Raw genomic sequence first — 18,335 nt, 5'->3', positions numbered from 1 at the left:
GAGATGCTGGGACCTCCAGCCCAAGCTGTGCTTAGGCTTAGCCAAGGGCCACCCCAACAGCTGCATATACAGATGAGGAAACACCCCCATGCTATCACCAAGAGGCTTGCCTAAGGTCACAAAGGTTATTGTTGACAAAGCTGGCATTAGAAATTATGCCCCTTAATTCCCTATAAAAAGGGCATAAACTCTCTAGGATGGAGATTTTTTCAAAGGTTAAAATATCTTTCTGTTAAAAAAATTTAAGTATAATCCATGACAAATGATATATTTATCATAGGGAAAAAAAATGCTTATTCTAGAGAGATTCTTTTTTCAGCCTGCTAGTGACTAACTTTTGTCCTTTATTATGAATTAGCTCAAACATATCCCTACATCTTAAAATGCATTTGCCATAAAAGCAGGAGGGGAGTGGACTGAGTGTCTCACAGAATCCTTCCCAAACCCTTAACCCTGCAGGTGAAGGGATGAATGGGCTTGGGCGCCTGTAGAGCAAAAACCCTACCACATTTATAAGACTTATGTAACAGCTTCTCAGAGGTTAAAAACTGCCCGCAGTGGCATTTTCCAAACCCATATAGTCAGCTCAGCTACTGTAGCTGTGTTTTTCACTTATAAGGGTCCTCAGAAAGGACTCAGTTATAATTTCTTGTACTTCAGTGCTAAATCATCTTGCAGTGCACACAACTCAAGCAAGGCTGTTTTCTACCAAATTGCGAACAATCACTTTCCGTAGTAATGGTTCTGTGAATTACCGTCTGCATAGACAATGGGGTCCAGCTTCAACTCTTATGCATAAATACGGCAGTTACTGTTACAGTAGACCAGTTCTCTAGCTGGAAGTCAGGGACGCACTAATATCCAGGGAATTGTGCTGCCCAGATTCAGGAAAGAAAAGTGAACTTGAAATTACAGCAGAATAAAGTGTGCAGAATCTGAATGGATACAGGTCTTTGAATAGAGAGCATCTTACAGGTCTCTATATTTTAATTTATTTCTTAGAGAAGACATAGATTAGGAGGCGGTTGGAAGGGGAGGGAAAGTGGGATAAGATGAGGATAAATGGAAGCAGATCCTGAATCTTTTGTCTTGTTTTATGCAGTCTTAATTCATGGAAGAACAAAATTGATGGACTCTGAGCATGACAAAAATTATTAACCTCCATATTACTGTGACCAGTTGTTTATCTAGAGAGAGACTCCCTTTCTGCAAGGCCAGTGTTAGACTTGCTTTTAAACAATAACAGCAACGGCAATAATACAGTGCTACATTGCAATCTACTGTCAGCTGCTCCACTCACTCTGATTCTTTGTCCTTTCTCTGTCCCAAAGCACCAACCACTGTTCGCCTACATTTTCACGTCTCTGGAAATTCCTCATTATCTAAAATCTAAATAGACTTAGATATGTACAGAACTCAAAAAGGCATGTGCTTCTCCCAACATCTCCTTCAGGATACATCTGTTCCTGCTCACTGCTGTATCCCCTACACATAGTATGTGCTCAACAAAAGTTTGTTGAAACAATAAATGAACTGCGCTCACTTCCTTTCTGTCTTCCCTGTATGACACAATGGGCACTGCCTTCTTGGACTTTGCCTTGTCAGTTCCTTACCTTCTTTTTTCAACTCACCAAGGGCATTTTGATCCCACACTTGTTCTTCAGAGTGCAGCTAACATGCTCTCTCAGTGTCACCTTAATATTCTAAATGAACCTCAGATTCAGCCCATATTCTGCCTATCTCAGGAAGCCTCCACTGCCCACATCTGCTCAAAGTAACCTCCCTCCTCTGACCTTACCAGGCACACCTCTCACTTGTCACTTATTTTGTCTCATTTTATTGTGCAGATTGTCAGACATGTTTGCAGATTATATTATAAAAATACCTTGCAAAAAGAACTGCATTGTATGAACTGCATTTTATATTTCCCTTACATCCTAATCAATGTGCAAGCTGCAGCAGGAAGACAGTAACTATTTGCAGACATGGATCAATGAGAACACATTCTATTCCAGTGTTCCTGTTAGAATTTTTAAACACTGAATGGGACTTCAACTAAAGTCTAAATAACAGTACATGATAGAGCCTTAAAAGCAGGAAAAATGATCCTTCTGCTCATTCGAACTGTTGTATAGTCTATTTAAATGATATTTATGAAAAATATCACTAGTCAATATGTAGCAAAATAAACCCAGAGCCTAAAAGAAATCATGTTGTAGGCAAGAAAAATGAACAAACTTCAGAAATGTGGTCCTCAAAATGGGTTTGTATCTCTACCCCAAAATCGATCCAACAGGTATTAGGCAGTGACATGCAGAGGAAGGAATGACTTTTTCCCTGTTACTGCTTCACTCTTTAGTTATGCACATATTACACAGAAGATGCATTTATGTCTCTTCTATCCAAAGCTCCTAAAAGGTGACATCATCATCATCATCATCATCATCATCATCATCATCATCGTCAAGCTCCTCATTGCTCCTGGAATGGGGCTGGGAGATACGTAAAGAAAGTGAGGCAACCCTGATTCCTGACCCTTTGAGAGGCCACAGAAACAGGCATCCTGGCGAGAGCACTCCTCACAGGGATACACAAGCAGCCAAATCTAAACCCAAACCCATCTTGTCACTGAGACATGGGCCACAGGGTCATGGAGTGGTTTGATGGAAATAGCACTGATAGGAAGTATGACTTCTAATTCCAAGTTTGTCTCTAACCAGTGGAGTGGCATTATACAAGTCACTGAGAAGCCCTGGCCTCAGATTTCTAACTTTCCAAATGTGAGAATTTAGACTATGTAGTCTCTATGGTCCCTCTAAGCTCTAAACTTAGACAGAGGCTAGTTCTCTGCCAAGTGCCACTCCAGTGCCACACTTAACAGAAAAAATGTAGTAATGACGGTCCACAAAGCAAATGTAGATAAACCTGTGTTCAAATTCTGACTCCACTGCTCACTATCTTGGGCAGACCATTAACTTCAATAAGTCTCTGTCTGCTAAAATGTAAAATGAGTCCGGTGATATTTTCATAAGGACATTGTGAAGATTAAAAGAAATAATAAGTTACCTAGCACATACTTGGCACTCAATAAATGTAAGCATTGTTGTGATTATTGTCCCCTCTCATGTTTAATACATAAAACATACTATCAGGAGCCATTAACAATGAACATACAAAAGTCTTTTAGACTCAGAGGAGATTTGAAAGATTCTTAGATTCCTGGAAGTCTGACCCCTCACTCAGAGGATCAAGGATCCACCTGATGGCAGCTCAGGGCCGCAAGTGCTGGACAATTTGCCACTACATTGAGGCCTTGCCATATTTTTTTCTGAGATCTTATATCAAGATCAAGACGTAGGTTGCCTTATATCAGTTTTTCATGTGGCATGAATCAAGGAACACCAGAAAGTCCGCATTTCCTAGAATATCTCAACAATCTCTAATGTTTGAAATTTCATGATTAGAGACTTGCTTCTTAGAAAAGCCTCAAGAGTTCCTTTCCCAGACCTCTGCTTTTAAAATACAAATTTTTGCAACATAGATGAACTTCGAAAAAACCATGTTAAGTGAAATAAGCCAGATACAGAAAGAGAGATGCCTTATCTCCTCACTCATAACTGGGAGCTAAAATATAAACATATAAATAAAAAAAAACAAGAAAGAAAGATACAACAATCACAATAATCCATTGAACTTTCAAAAGGAGAACTGAGGTTACCAGAGGTGGGAAATTGCTGGGGAGTAGAGAGTAATTGGTAAAAGGCCACGAAAAACAATGACATTCTATATTGTTGAATATAATAATTATTTTGATTTGAGTATGACATATTGCCCACAGGTATTGATATTCAACTATGTACCCCACAGAAACGTACAATTAACTGTTACAATAAAAATAGAAATTAAAAAAAAAATACAAATTCTTGTGCCTGTTGGCCATTTGTATGTCTTCCTTGGAAAAATATCTACTCAGTTCCTTTGCCAATTTTTTAATTGGACTATTTATTTATTTTTTACCATGAAGTTGTTTGAGTTCCTTGTATATTCTGGATATTAATCCCTTGTCAGATTTATAGTTTGTAAATATTTCCTCCCATACTGTAGGTTGTCTTTTCACTCTGTTTATTGTTTTCTTTCCTGTGCAGAAGGTTTTTAGTTTGATATAATCCCATTTGTTTATCTTTTTCTTTTGTTGCTTGAGTTTTTGGGGTCTTATTCATAAAGTCTTTGCCCAGTCCTACATCCTGAAGTGTTTCTCCTACATTTTCTTCTAGGAATTTTATAGTTTCAGGACTTATACTTAATTTTTAAATCCATTTTGAGTTGATTTTGGTGTCTGGTGAGAGGCTGTCTAGTTTCATTCTTCTACCCATGGATATCCAGTTTTTCCAGCACCATTTACTGAAGAGGCTGTCCTTTCCCTAATGTAAGTTCTTGTTGCCTTTGTTGAAGAGCAGTTGGCTGTAAGTACTTGGCCTTATTTCTGGGTTCTTTATTCTTTTCCATTGGTCCATGTGTGTGTTTTTATTCCAGTACCATGCTGTTTTGTTTACTATAGCTTTGTAGGATAATTTGAAGTCAGGTAGTGTAATGCCTTGAGTTTTCTTTATTTATTTTGCTCAGGATTGCTTTGGCTATTCAGGGTCTTTCATTATTTCATATGAATTTTAGGATTGTTTTTTTCTATTTCTGTGAAGAATGTTGATATTTTGATGGGGATTGCATGGAATCTGTAGATTGCTTTGGGTGGTACACAATTTTTACAAAATTAATTCTTCTAATCCATGAACTTGGAATGTCTTTCCATCTTTTTGTGTCCTCTTTGATTTGTTTCAGCAGAAAGTTCTCATTGCAGAGATCTTTTACCTCTTTGGTTAAATTTATTCTTATGTATATTATTCTTTTGGTAGCTATTGTAAGTGGGCTTGCTTTCTTTATTTCTTTTTCTGCTTTTTTATTGTTGGTATAAAAGAACACTGCTCATTTTTGGGTGTTGATTTTGTATCCTGCAACTTTACTGAATTTGTTTATGTGCTCTAGGAGTATTTCAGTTGAGGTTATGGATTTTCCCATATATAGGATTATGTCATCTGCAAACAGTGATAATTTGACTTTGAGTTTTCCTATTTGGATGCCCTTTATTTCTTTCTCTTGCCTGATCACTCTGGCTAGTACTTCTAATACCATTTTGAATAGGAGTGGTGAGAGTGGGCGTCCTTGCCTTGTTCCTGTTCTTAAAGGAAAAGTTTAAACTTTTTCCCCATTCAGGATGCTCAGCATCACTAATCATCAGGGAAATGTGAATCAAAACCACATTGAGATATCTCACCCCGGCTAGACTGGCTATTATCAAAAAGACGGAGAATAACAAATGCTGGTGAGGATATGGAGAAAGAGAACTCTTCTACACTATTGGTGGGACTGTAAGTTAGCACAGCCACTATGGGAAACAGTATGGATGTTTCTCAAACAACTACAGATAGAACTGCCATATGATCCAGCAGTTCCACTGCTGGGAATATACCTGAAGGAATGGAAATCATCATGTCAGAGGGATACCTGTACTCCCATGTTTATTGTAGCTCTATTTACAATAGCCAACAGTTGGAACTCATCTAAATGTCCATTGACAGACAACTGCATAAGGAAAATGTGGTATATATACACAATGGAATATTAGTCATCCATAAAAAAGAATAAAATTCTGCCATTTGCAGCAACATGCATGAGCTCGGAGAAAATTATATTAAGTGAAATAAGCCAGACAAAGAAAGAGAAATAACACACGTCCTCAACTGTAAGTGGGAGCAAAGAAAGAAAGAAAGAAAGACCACAATAAAATGGTGTACTTTCAGAAGGAGAGAACAGATCTATAGTTACTAGAGGTGGGAAAGAAGGAGGGAGGGAGGGGTTAGGAAGTAATTGGGTAAGAGACACAGAGAATAATTACAGTTTGTATTGATGAATATGCTAATAATATTGATTTGATCATCACACACTGTTCACAAATACTGATAGTCAACTCTGTATCCCATAAATATGTAAAATCAATTGTGTTTCAATTCAAAAAATAAATTTAAAAAATACAATTTTTTTAGAGAGTGATAAGAAGTAAGCTGTTGGCAATTAAGCAGATGGGAGCATTATAGGAATGAGAAGGTTATTGAGGAGAAAAAACAATGAGAGTTCTAATAAACTTTTTGTTACTTCAATGGTCTGACAATTGCTATATCTGGATGGAGGTGCTGTGTGTAAAAAGCACATGCCTTTGGAAATATCCATGGGAGGTGATTTGTGCCAAAGGATTCTTTGGCAATATCCTCCACTCTCCACCTGACTGATTCCCAGTGTACAGGTCACCTATCTGTGGGTGCCTATATCCCTCACCACTGTAGAAGTTCCTGCCTGGTCTGCTTCAGAGAACTCACGTGACTTTCCATATACCTGGTCTGGGCACTGTCCCATCTACTCACATGTCAGATCCCACATCACTTACCAAGCCTCTTCAAAAAAAAAAAAAAGAGAGGTTGAGGAGGACGATGGAGACAGGAGGCTGATGGCCTGGCAGAGAGGACCAAATACCCATCAAAGGATTCCAAATGCCACAGCCCATTAGAAAAGGCCAAAAGTTCCTCCGCTGAAAGAGCATAGTTTATAGCTCTAATAATTTATACATGGGCTCACTTTCCCTGAATAATTGCAGATTATTATCCAGCTAATTACAGCACATGGTATTAAAAGATCTGGAATTCATTACCTCAATCTAGGAAATTATTTTGGCACGTGTTTTGAAAAGAAAAATGCTGGAAAAGTTTGTCTTGTCAGAGTGCTCCACTGCAGTAGTTTCATTTTCTCTTCCTAGCGTTAGACAAGTTTCTGTTGTCATATATCCTACAGATGTCTCAAATTGTGAATTTCAGCATCTCAGCCCCAAATGACTTTTCTCTCTAAGCAGGGTGGCCAAATTTAGCAAATAAAAACACAGGATACCCAGTTATATTTGAATTTTAGATATGCAATAAATAATTTTATTGTAAGTATGTTGCATATATTGCATAGGACATACTTATACTAAAAAATTATTCATTGTGTATCTGAAATTCAAGTTTAACTCAGCATCCTGTATTTTATCTGACAAACCCGAGGGAGATCTGAAATGGCAAGAGCAAGTAATGCTGAGGAGACATAATAAAACTGTAGGTTCAATGAAAAGTATTCCAATGTCAAAAATGGGGGGCTCAAACTTTAGACAAAAATATGAATCTCTAACAGGACAATGTTCAACATTAGGAGGAAAATGTTCATGGGGATTTTCAAACATGAGCCTTCACTCTCAAGACTCTTCAGAGACTTATATTCAAGGATGGGGTGGGGAAGGAAGGGGAGGACAAAAGATAAAGAAAATAAACAGTAAAGGGACAGATAAAATGACAAGTTTTGGGGGGGCAGTATCAAGGGCTGTGAAGGCAATAAAACAGAATGATATGATGGTGGACAGGGAGACACTAGCGACATAGATAAGAATGACTCATAGCATCCAATAGTTTCCCAAAAATATCTCTAAGTTCAAGGTTCAGGGTGGAGGTATCTTGCTTTCTCTTGGTCCCCTGTACTACAGTTTTGCAGAATTAGTTTAGAGATTGACTCACCTAATGGTCTTGTCCCTTTTCTATCCTGAGTGTCAATGCAGATGTGGAATAGTCCCTTTCCATGACATCCTGTCTCTCTCTCTCCACACACACACACACACACACACACACACACACACACACACACAAACACACACACACACGCGCGCACATCGTGTGTGTAGCAGAACACACTGAAGGTTTGTGGAAGGAGTGTAAAGAGAGTTTACTTCACCATAAGACAAAAACTTAAAATTGAAATTAGACATTCCTGCTCTGAGCCATCCTGGGCTTTCTTAGTCACATTGCTCCTCCCTTCTTGGCTTCCCCATTCCAATAATGTTCTCTTCATACCTAATGATAAGCTTTTCATGCCTTTTTCTCCTAATAAACCATCACTTCAGTGTCTCACTTTTTGTTCTGGCACCTTATCAAGGTATTTCTCTAAATAGACAATTTCCTCCTTTAGAGAGATTCTTGTACCAGCTGTTAAGATAATAATGTCTTTCAACTAGCTACATACAATAGTCAGAAATTTATATTTTTCTCTGTCATTCTGGGTATATGAATTGTTAAAGTTCCTTGACTTTGTGATAGCTGAAAGGTGAAATGAAACCAACACACTTTCGTCTTGCAGTTTTCCAGATCTGTTTTGTATCCCACAGACTATGTGCCGGTTCACAATAGGCCCTCAATAAATGTTTGATGACATTAATTTAATGTAGTGCAACCTACTTGTGCATCATGGTGAGCGCAGAGCAGATACATGACAGCGAGCCAACACTCAAGAAAGGCGGCTAGTTTAACAATAATTTGCCACCAGCTGTACTTAGAAGTAGATTATTTTCATGCTGTTTCTTGGTCATATCATTAGAACACACTAATAAGATACCTTCTGAAGTAATCTCAGGTAGGACATGTCTTTATCCTCTGTGATTTAACATTTAAAGGTATATCACACAGAATTGTCTCAAAGGAAATAGATAATAGAAGTGGCCAAACTAGCATTGATCATTGATTCATCCACTTATTACCAATATATTGTCAATGTATAAAAATTGTTTTGTGTCTACAAAGGTGACAACATCCTAACTGCCTTAGAATTTTCTGATTTTCTTTATAATTCTTTCCTGCTTTCATAAAATCAGTTTGGCCTTTGAAATAATTTTTAAAAAGTTGTTTCCTACTGTTTTTTAGTCTATATTGACTCCAGGAGATATTCCTACTAGGACTTTTAACTCCAACTAGTCCATATGTAGACCGATCTCTGAGCTATTAATTATCATGAATGCACTGTACTTTGTGTCAGCCACACCCAGAGGTAGTCACTCCCCTCCCTGTGCTCCCAAAATGCATCCTAGCACTATGATATTATACTGTAACTATGCATTACTAGTTTCTCTCATTGGATTACGAGCTTTCTAAGGGTAGGTACAGTATCTTATTTATCTTTTTTGCTCTACTCAGTGCTTGAAAGTGTCTTAGTTGCTTAACAAATGTTTACTGATTAAATCTCTCTCTTTCCACCTTAGGGCAAATAAGGTTTGGAAGAGATGAGAAAACCATAGGATTACATTGGAAACAAAATTAAAGAAAAAATTTAAATCTTTATTTAATGTCTATTGCATAAAAAACAACTTAAGTATTCTGTAAATCTGTTCCAATTTAACATCTACATTAGAATTCATGGTACTCTCCTTAGAACATGAATTTCTCAGTTTATGGAAGCAAAATAAATCTTTAACTTTCAGAACTTGTCATGGTAAAATGAGTGGTTCGATGCTAAGTGTTCAGCCTATTCATGGTCCCTGTGAGTTCTAAGCAGTGCTCTCTAAGAAGTGAGAGGAGCTGGAGACATGATAAGCAGGAACCTGACAGGAACCTGCAGTTGACCTGCCTGTGCATCCTCTTCTGGAAAATATGCCTAAGTCCTGGCAAAGCTGAAAGTCAAAAGAGAAACTGTTAATGAACTATTCCTACCCTCTTCTAGAACCTAAAACATTTTAGGAGGAAAGGAGAATATAGACCAGAACTGTCAGGTAGAGAGAGGGATGTAGGACATTCTGCATTGTTTAAGCACACCAGTACTATCTCAAGCCATTTCTTAGTGGCGGAAAGAAATTCTTTAAAATCTGGGAACAAATCACCAGAAAAGAGCAGATATTAATTTATCAGTGGCACCCGACGATAGTCAGCAGATAAATTTCTTTCAGGAGATACCTATGTCCTGGAAAAAAAATAGTGAAAGATAAGTAAAAATTCTTCAGTCATCAAGGGACCATTAAGAACTCAGTCTCTGCTAACATGACTACACCTCTGCCTCTTCTTTGCCCATCCAAATCCTTCTGTTCTAGTCCAAGTTTTACCTCTTCAATCTGAACACCTTCAAAATTCATCTGATGTGATGTGAAGATCATTAGTTTTAGATTCAGACAAGTCTGGGTTATTGTCCCAAACCGTCCCCCCCCCCCCGCTTTTACTTTAAATTTAAACTTTCTGGAACTGGGCACACACTGGTAAGTACCAGCATTCCTTTTATCTAATTTAGGGGGTGAACTTTATGTTCTTAGAGTGTTCCTCCACCTGCAAGTAAGACTGCACAATTTGTGTTTTGGGGTACCTAGCTCTCTGAGTATTAGTTTACTCACCTTTTAAATGGGAATAATTACATCTGCTTCAAGGTTTTGTGCTTATGTTTAAATGGGACAGCTCATGAAAAATGCTTGGCATATGGTAACTACTCAATAAAAACTTACTGATTTGATCAAAATGAATTATTGATTTCTTGATTTCTTGATTTGAAAACCTTACTCTTCCTAGGAAGGAGCTGTAGAATTTTTCACCCTGGTGACTCTGTTCTTTCTCAGATTCCTAAGCCCCTCATAGATTTAATAGTCAAAATATTCTCTGACAACCCCTTATATCTTTGTCTCTGAGATTCCCTCACAGAGTACTATGTAGGAGTAAAATCTTCCACACAAACCAACCCTGGCCTGTGCTCAAGCCTTCGTCAATTCTTCCATAGAGGAATAAGCAAGCATTTAAGTTGCTGAAGGTGATGAACTGCTCTTTTCCTAAGTGGCTACCCAATGGCTGGAAGAGCCTACCCTCTGCCTTAACAGAAGAGTTAGACCCCAGATACAAAAGAGATGCTTCACTAGTAAGATTTGATCTGAAGCTCACAGTTTAGGCATCTGTAAGTGTTACTTTCAGGTTATCCACCTGCTGGTATCCATGTCAGCCTTGTTCCCGCTTCAACAGCAAAGAGCAATTTTATAAGTACAAAGTGCATGTCTGCCACCAAAAGAACAAAGCAAGCTTAATAACAAGGGCTCTATCTTTTCTATCTCTTTATTTTGAAATAGTTTTAGACTTAACAGAAGATTTACAAAAATTATAGAGAATTCCGATATATCCTTCACTCAGCTTCCTCTAATGTCAACATCCTACATAATCAGAGCACAAACATTGAAACTAAGAAATAAGGCTCAATATAATGCTATTAACTAAACCATAGACTTTATTCAGATTTCACCAGCTTTTCACTAATGGGTTCTTTTTCTGTTCCGGGATCCAACCAAGAATCTCACTTTGCAGTTAGTTGTCGTGTCATGTCCCTTAGCCGCCTCCATTCTGTGCCTGTTCTTCAATCTTTTACAATCTTGACACGCTTGAAGAATGCTAGCACTGGTTAGGTGTTTTGAGAACGTCTCTCAGTTTTGGTTTGTCTGATGGCTTCTCACAATTACCTCGAGGTTATCTGGTTATATGTGTCCGAGAAGACTACCACAGAGGCCATGGGCATCTTCTGACAGAGTGTGTGATGCTGATGTGTGTGATTAGTGGTGACATTCACTTTGATCACTTTGTTAAGATGGGGTGTACCCAGATTTCTACTTTTGTAGAGAATTTATTTGTAGTTAATAAGTATTTTCCATTTGTCCTGAATAAATGTTCTGAAAACATCGTTTTTTCACCACTGATCTTAGCCTCCATCAAAAGATCTTGCCAGCAGCAAGTATTACTATGGTGTTCTAATGGCAATTTTCTGTGGCTCTCATTCTTTGTACATCTATTTTGTAAGGAAGAATTGTACTTTTATTTTTTTAATTATTAGTGTGCACTTATGAGTAATTAATTAATTAATTAATTAATTTTATTCTTAAGCTGTAATCCAATACTATTGTTACTTATTTTTTTCCTGAAATTGTTCCAGTTTGGGCATTGCAAGCTCTTTTGGGTTGGCTCTTGTGTCCTTTTAACATATACTCATCTTTTTATTTTATTTTATTTTACTTTTTTGTTTTTGGCACTTACTTTCTGGCACCACAAGATATTTCAGGCTCAACCACTTCTCTAAAAACAGGGACCCCATTTTTTTGCTAATTTACTTAATTCAATGGGTGCACTTGATGTTCTTAGATTAGTCGTCCTCCACCTACAAGAATTACTGCATTAGAGAAACCACTTACCCCTTCTAAATCTAGTTGTTCCTCCTGGCTTAATCACATAGCACTTTCCATCTATTTCTATTAGAAAATATCTCAAACTGTATCAAGACGGTTTATTTACATTTCTGTACTTTCATCTAGACTCTTCAAGGGCTGGGACTTTCACTTGTTCTTTTATTCAGGAGATGTTTATTGAACATTTGTTATCCAATGGAAATACAATGGTGAATGAGGCAAACCCCATCTCATCCCTCAACTTCTTGATGCAATGCCTAAAACATAATAAACATGCAGTATGCTTTCTGAGTAAATGTTGAAAGAACTACCAGTGAATACGATTACAGTGGAGATTACTTGCAACTACTTTGCCTGTATTTTGGCAAAAAGGAATCACTCTAGTGTATGCCTCATGTCCATAATTATTAACCATATTCAGAAAATAATATATTATCACCGATGGAATACTACACTCTCCATCCCTTTTTCTTTTACCATGTCTCAGGGATTTATTACCCATTGAGGGAATTGTTTGCTTAGCAAATAAGTGCTAAATATATAAAAATTATAATTCAGTTGGTGACTCCTTAGAGACAGCATTGTTTTATGAGCCCTATTTAATGTTTCCCTGAGCTACCCTAACTTTAATTATTCAAGAAAACCAGAAAATGTCTTGGGGAAGAGCAATAATGGACTAAATCTGATCGTATTTCTGTATAATTACTATGCTGGGTTGATGCAGACAAAGCTTGGCGTTTGTATATTTCAAACAGGACAGACCCAAAATTAAGGACATAAAGGGGAAGAGTAATTTCTCTTCAAAAGCACAAAATTTCTCTACCTCAGAAGAGAACTTTGCTGCATAAATTACACAGGAAACAAGAAACCAAGCAACCTTATGGATTCCTTCTTTCAAACCAAGTTATAGAGGATCGTACCAGGGCCTAAACCAAGATACTTCCTACGGGGGCAATATGTAAACTTTAAACACAGCAGACTTCCAAACCCCTACCATTTTAGTCTTTATCACAAGAAACAAAATTAAATCTGACTTACAATATCACCTTTAAATACTTCCAGAGTTCTTATATTCTAAAATCCGTTTTAAATTACAGGTAGTGCATCTAAGACTAGTAGTGGAAAAGGATCTGCCCATTTGTGAAATCAAACTCTAAGTCTACTTTAGTTCTCAAGGCTAGCTAACATTTGTAAGGAAGATGCTGCACCATCTTTGTGAAGTGATTACTTCCCTCTGAGGAAATAATATGTATGGACCTCATGAAGTTTCTCTATCAGTGGTACAGATTTGCTCAACGTGAAATTTCACTTGAACAAACAAGCTATTATCCAACACAGCACTGAAGGTATTTTGTAAAGTGTGAAACTAAGATCAAATGTATAAAAAAATCTACTTATGTGCTTACTGAAAATGCATAATCCTAGGTCTAGCCCCATACCCAAGTGACTCTATAATTTAAAAAGGTGATTCCTTTGCATGCTAAAAATTGAGAACCACTGAAATACAAGCAAAACTCTAGTGACTTTCACTTTTATATAAAATATGTGTGTGTGTGAGTCTAGAGACAAGAAAATGATGTTGACAAATTACCCCAAACACCATAGAAATTATCATTCATTTATGTAACGTAGTAACAGTTGCTTTTGGACATGACAAAATAACTAGCATTAGACTTATTCTTCTGCTATAAACAGCTATAAAACTGAAGTAAACATATAAGACAACTAGACAATGAAAAGCACAGGATCAAGTCCCTCAGAGAAGAGAAAGTCCAATTAAAACACATATTCACCTTGGATTTCTGCCTTGCAGCACTTTCCAGAACAACAACAACAACAAAATCATGAGATAGAGACAAAATAGAGAGCAGCTGTCTCACTCAGTTGGGGAAGAAGACATCAGAGTTTATTCCTACTGATGTGACTGGATATTGTGAGACAAGGTACTGGAAATTAAACAGCTTCATAAAATAGGAGCCTCAGAACACTGTGTGGAGGTTTCTCTTAGGTCCTCAGCTAAAAGATTGGCTGTGCATGTGCAGAATGGAATTCCACAACACTCAACAGAGAAAGGCTTCTTGGGAAAGTGAGGGCTGCATGGAGATATGAGAGGTTGAAAAAGTGCTTGGATACATTAGCTGAACTAGAATAGAGAGACTTCTTTGGGTATCTAGAAAATTCATCTGGGACTCCAGAAAGGCCATCCTTTAGGAGTAAAGACCATACCCTAGAATAAGGGTTATGCCCTAGGACTAAAAACAAAACAAATCCAACCTAACAAAGCCTAAAACGAAGCCTGACAGAATCAAGAAGTTTCTCCAATAATTTAATTGCCTGCCAGAACAAAATTCAACATCCTTTAAAAGAAGACAACATAATCCAGATTCCTTTCAATATATTATCAACTACATATGGCATGTAATAAAAAACACTAGACAAGGAGAGTGACCCATAATCAAGAGAAATAGAAATCAAAAGAAAAGAGTCAAAGATAAACAAGATATTGGAATTAGGAGACAAGAAGTTTAAAACGTATATTAAAAACATGTGAAAGGATTTAAAGAAAAAGATAAGTGTAATGAATTAACAGAAGAATAATGTAAATTAGGAAATAGAAACTTACAAAATAGAAATTCTCAAATTGAAAATTACAATATTTGAAATGAAAAAATTTACTTAATGAGTGTGAAGCATATTGACTATGCAAAATAAAGGATACATAAACTTGAAAACAAGTCAAAAGAAATTATCCACACTGACAAACAGAGGAAACAAAGATTTTTAAAAATTAGTTCAGTAGAGCCTCAATTAAACTTGAAAATATATCATATGGTCTAACATACATGCAATTGGAATCTCTGAAGGAGAGAAGAGAGAATGGGATAGAAAAGTTATTTGAAAAAATTATGGTTGGAATTATCACACATCTGATAAAATAAATAAACCCACAGATCTGAGAAGTTTGGCAGACTTCAAACAAGATAAATATGAAGAAGAATCGCAACTGAGTACATTGTAACCAAATTGTTGAAAACCAAAAATAATGAGAAAATATTCAAAGCAGTAAGAGAAAAATGGCACATCATATGTGTGTGTGTGTGTGTGCGTGTGCGTGTGTGGGGGGGGGGCTGTATGGAGACAATGATGGTAATGGTAATCACCTTTCACCAAAAAATAATGAAGGACAAAAGAAAATAAAATGACTTCTTTAAAGTGTTTAAAAATGTTAATTAACAATTTCATGTCTGGAAAAATATCTTTCCAAAAAGAGGGTTAGTGAAGACATTTTCAGACAAACAAAAGCTGAAAGAATTTGCTGGCAGTACATCTACACTACAAGAATGCTAAAGTCAAGTCTTCACACTAAAGAGAAATAGAACAAATGGAAGCTCAGATCTACAGAATAGGGCCAGAAATAGCAAGGATGTGGGAAAATGAAGCAAAACTGTTTTTTCTCTTAATGTTCGTGAAGCAAAAATAATAACATTGTATTGGGCAGAATTTATAACATGGAGAAGTAAAACCTGTGATGAAAATGAAACAGTGAGAGATAAATGGGATATACTATTGTAAAGTTCTTACATTTTTACCTGTTGTGGTAAAATATATATAACATAAAATTTACCATTTTTGCCATTTTTAAGCGTAGAGTTCTGTGGCATTAAGTACCTTTATACTGTTGAGCCACCATCACCACCAATCCATCTCCAGAACACTTTCATCTACCTCAACTGAAACGCTGAACCCATTAAACACTAAGTACTCATTTTCTGCTTCCCCTAAGGCCTGGCAACTACCATGCTACTTTCTGTTACTATCAATTTGACTACTGTCTCATATAACTGAAATCATACTGTATGTGTCTTATTGTGACTGGCTTATTTCTTTTTCTTTTTCTTGGAACATAACTAATTATACATATTTGTGGGGTACCGAGCTGACTGTCAATATTTGTGTACAATATGTGATGATCAGTCAGGATAATTAGCATATCCATCAATGCAAGCTGTAATCATTTTGTGTGTCCATTAACCAATTTCTCCCTACCTCCCCTCTCCCTTGCCCTTCCCCACTTAATAGTAAACACATTTCTGTTCTCTTCTTCTAAAAGTTCAAAGTATTATTGTAATCTTTCTTTCTCTCTTTTTCTTTCTTTTTTTCTTTCCTTCCTTCTTTCTTTTTTTCTCTCTCTCTCCTTTCTTTCTTTCTTTCTTTCTTTCTTTCTTTCTTTCTTTCTTTCTTTCTTTCTTTCTTTCTTTCTTTCTTTCTTTCTTTCTTTCTTTCTTTCTTTCTTTCTTTCTTTCTTTCTTTCTTTCTTTCTTTCTTTCTTTCTTTCTTTCTTTCTCTTTCTTTCTTTGATCCCACTCATGAGAGAGGACATGTGGTATTTCTCTTTCGGTGCCTGGCTTATTTCACTTAACATTATTTTCTCCAAGCTCATCCATGTTGACGTGAATGGCAGAATTTCATTCTTTTGTATAGCTGAGTAGTGTTCCATTGTGTGTGTATATCACATTTTTCTTATCCAGTCATCTGTCATCAGACATTTAGGTTGGTTCCAACTCTTGGCTATTGTAAATAGAGCTGCGATAAACATGAGAGTGCAGGTATCCCTTCAATATGATGATTTCCATTCCTTTGGGTACATACGCAGTAGTGGGATTGCTGGATCATATGGTGGTTCTATCTGTAGTCGTTTGAGAAACCTCCATACTGTTTTCCATAATGGTTGTACTAATTTACAGTCCCACCAACAGTGTAGAAGGTTTCCCTTTCTTCATATCCTCACTAGTATTTGTTTTTTTGATAATAGCTGGATGTGGTTTTGATTTTCATTTCCCTGATGATTAGTGATGCTGAGCACTTTTTTCAAGTACTATTGGCTATTTGTATGTCTTCCTTTGACAAATGACTTTTGCCCATTTTTAAATTGGATTATTTGGTGTTTTTTTTTTTTTTTTTTTTTTTTTTTTACTGTTTGACTTCTTTGTGTATTCTAGATATTAATCCCTTGTCAAATGTACAGTTTTCAAACATTTTCTCCCATTCTGTAGGTTGTCTTTTCACTCTTTTGTTTTCTTTGCTGTACAGAAACCTTCTAGTTTGATGTAATCTCATTTGCTTATTTTTTCTTTTGTTGCTTGTGCTTTTGGGGTCATATTCATAAAGTTTTTGCCCAGTCCTACTTCCTGAAGTGTTTCCCCTATGTTTTCTTTTAGGAGTTCTACAGTTTCAGGGTGTATATTTAATTCTTTAATCCATTTTGAGTTATTTTGGTATATGGTGAGTGGTACAAGTCTGGTTTCATTCTTCTACATATCTATACCCAGTTTTCCCAGAACCATTTATAGAAGAGACTATCTTGTCCCCAATCTATGTTCTTGCTGCCTTTGTCAAAGATCAGTTGGCTGTAAGTATGTGAATTGATTTCTAGATTCTCTGTGCTGTTCCAGTGGTCTGTGTTATCGTTTTTATGCCAGTGACTGGCTTATTTCACTTAGCATAATGCCCTCAAGGTTCATCTGTGTTGTAGCATGTCAGAATTTCCTTCTTTTCTAAGGCTGAATAATAGTCCATTGCATGCATAGACCACATTTTGTTTATCCATTGATCCATCAACAGAAACTTGGGTTGCTTCCACCTTTTGGCTACTGTGAATAATGCTGCAATAAATATGGTTGTACAATGTCTCTTTGAGCCCCTGCTTTCCTTTCTTTTGAATATATACCCAGAAGTGAAGAGGAGCATTTCTTAATGAAAAAAGGTACAGCAATGTACCTAATAAGAGGGATTCAAAATACATAAAGCAAACACTGACAGGACTAAATAAATAAATAAATTCACAATTATGATTGGGATTTTTTTCATCAAGTTTATTTATATTTATTTTTGTGGAGTACACTGTGTTGTTTCAATACATGCATATGCTGCATAATGATTCACTTAGTGTAGATAGCATAGTTTTGTATTTTTCATACCACTCACTCAGTAACTGACAGAACAAGTAGGCAAAATTCATAAGAGATACAGAATATTTGAACAAAATTATCAGTCAACTTGACCTAATTGATGTCTAATGCAACAAATGTAAAATAAACATTATTTCCAACTGCACATTGAATGTTCATTAAGGTAGACTATATTATGTACCATAAAATGTCTCAGCAGATTTCAAAAGACTGAAATATTACAGAGTATGCTCTCTAAACACAACAGAAGTAAAATAGAAACCTATAATAAA

General features: G+C 36.5%; 1 pseudogene; it reads right to left on the bottom strand.

Annotated features, from left to right (window-relative positions):
• Nucleotides 1-2,411: 2,411 nt before the first annotated feature.
• Nucleotides 2,412-18,335, bottom strand: part of LOC134375091 (ubiquitin D-like) — a 34,575-nt pseudogene continuing 18,651 nt past the window's right edge.

The sequence above is a fragment of the Cynocephalus volans genome, chromosome 4, assembly GCF_027409185.1.
Source record: "Cynocephalus volans isolate mCynVol1 chromosome 4, mCynVol1.pri, whole genome shotgun sequence".
NCBI classification, from domain to species: Eukaryota; Metazoa; Chordata; class Mammalia; order Dermoptera; family Cynocephalidae; genus Cynocephalus; species Cynocephalus volans.
This window is presented reverse-complemented; position numbering and strand designations above follow the sequence as displayed.